Here is a 2595-nt window from a genome sequence, read left to right on the forward strand (position 1 = left end):
CCTCGCGCGGGGATTTTGGGGCCATTTCGGGGGGTTTTGGGACATTTCGGGAATTTATTGTGGGTGGGGGGGGGGAAGCCCCTCCCCCACCCGGCAGCGCCCCTCCCCCACCCCACCCCCCCCCGTTATTTATTGTCCCTTTGGGGGGAGGGGCGCGGCCGGGGGGGGAGGGGAATGGGGGGAAATAATGGGGAAAAAATGGGGGAAAATGGAAAATTTGAGGGGAAAAATGAGGGGAAATGGGAAAAGCGGAGGAAAAAGGGGAAAAAGTAGGGGGAAAATGGGAAAAGTGGAAGAAAAATGGGAAAAATGAGGGGAAAAATGGATGGAAAAAGGAAAAGTGGAAGAAAAACGGAACATTGAAGAAAAAGGGGAAAATGGATGAAAAAACTGAGGAAAAGGGAAAAAAATGAAGGAAAAAATGAGGTAAAAGCCGAGGAAAAAGCAAAAAAAAAGAGAAAAATGGAAGAGGAGGAAATGAAGAAGGAAAAAGGAGAAATGAGGGAAAAAAGTGAAATTAAAGAGAAAAAGGAAATGGGAAGAAAAAGGAGGAGAAATGAAGGAAAAGGAAAAAAGGAGGAAAAAACGGAGCTGGGAGGAGAAAATGAGGAGAGGAAAGGAAAAAATGAAGGAAATGGGAAAAGGAAGAGGAAAAACGGGAAAAAGTGGAAAAGGGAAGAGGAAATTCGGGAAAAAAGGAAAAGGAGAAGAAAAAAAGTGGGAAAAATGAAGGAAAAGTGGGAGAGGAAGAGAAAAAGGAAAAAGAAGGAAAAAAGAGGAAAAAATGGAAAAAAGAAGGAAAAAAGAGAGAAATGGGATGGGAAAAAGAAGGAAAAAAGAGAGGGAAAAATGGAAAAAAGAAGGAAAAAAAAAAGAAAATTCGGGAAAAAACCTCGGAAAAGTTGGGGGAAAAAAAAAAAGGACTGAAAAAAAAATAATGAAAAAAAAGCAAAAAAGGAGAAAAAAAAAAAACAGGAAAAAAATAACCAAAAGAACGGAAAAAAGGGAAAATTCCCCGGAAAAGACCAAAACCCCCCCGGCCCCTCCCCCCGCAGCCGCAGATACCTCACGGACCCCAAAACCCTCGGAATTCGCCCCAAAATTCCAGAAAACTGTGAAAAACTAAAGGGGGAAAACGCCCCAAAAATTCGCTTTTTTTGGGGGCCAAAACCCCGAATGTAGCCCCGCCCCCCGCCGCGGATTTTGGGGCGTTTTGGGGCAAAAAAACGACCAAAAAGGGAGGGAAAATGAGGGAAAAAAAGGGAAATTTGGGTTTTTCTGGAGGGGGGAGGGGAACCCCCCGGTTGGTTTTTTGGGGGGGTTTTGGGGTTGTTTGTTGGGATTTTGGGTTTTTTATTTTGATGGGAATGAGGAGGAAAGGATGGAAATTGGGGGAAATGGGGAAAATCCCAATTTCCACGGGGTTCGACCCAGCAGAGGAAATGAGAGAAAAAAAGGCCAAAAATGGGGAAAAAAAAGGTAAAAAAGGGGAAAAGGATGAAAAAGGTGTTAAAAAAAAAAAAAAAAAGCCAAAAAAGCCACAAAAAAAGGAGCCGAAAAGGCAAAAAAAAAAAAAGTTTCAAAACAAATTAAAAAAAAAAAAAAAAGAAAAGAAAAAACCAAAAACCGGTCAAATAAAGCCAAAAATGGAGATGGATGGACTGGGAAAGGAGGAAATGGGGGGAAAAGGAGGAAATTGGGAAAAAGGAGGAAAAAATGGAAAAAGAGGAGGAGGAGAGGATGGAAATGGTGAAAAAAGGAGAAAAATGGACCTGAAATGACGAAAAAGGTCAAAAAGTGGCCAAAAAAGGACAGAAAATGCCAAAAAAGGACCAGAAATACAAAAAAAAGGACAGAAAATGCCAAAAAAGGACAGAAAATGCCAAAAAAGGACACAAAAGTGGCAAAAAAACCCTGAAATACCAAAAAATGACAAAAATTGCCAAGGAAAAATGGAAAATGTCAAAAAATGAGAGAAAAGGATGGAAATTGCCAAAAAAGGAGAAAAACTGACAAAAATGGGAGGAAATGCCCAAAAATGACAGGAAATGCCAAAAAAGGACCAGAAATGCCAAAAAAGGATTAAAAAATGGCAAAAGGAGGAGAGAGAATGGCAGAAAAGGAGAAAAATGGACAAAAAGGACGGAAAAAGCCAAAAAACGACCGGAAATGCCAAAGAAAGGATGGAAAATGCCAAAAAAGGAGAGGAAATGCCAAAAACAACAAAGATTGCAAAAAAAAAGATGGAAATGCCAAAAATGGATGGAAAATGCCAAAAAAAAAAAGGACAAAAATGCCAAAAATGGCTGGAAATGCCAAAAAAAAGGACAAAAAACTGCCAAAAAAGGCCAAAAATGCCAAAAAAAGGAGAGAAAATGCCAAAAAAGGACAAAAATGGACAAAACCAAGGGGCAGAAATGCCAAAAAAAGACCAAAAAAGCCAAAGCGGAGCCGCCGAGGCGGAGCCGAGCGCGGGAGACGCCGAAAGCCCCAAATCGGCGCTTTCTGACCCAAAATCGCCGGTTTCTGACCCAAAACCGCCGGTTTTACACTGTCATCGCCATTTTTACACCAAAATCAGCATTTTTAGCCCCA

Source organism: Lonchura striata, chromosome 37 (genome assembly GCF_046129695.1).
Source record: "Lonchura striata isolate bLonStr1 chromosome 37, bLonStr1.mat, whole genome shotgun sequence".
NCBI lineage: Eukaryota > Metazoa > Chordata > Aves > Passeriformes > Estrildidae > Lonchura > Lonchura striata.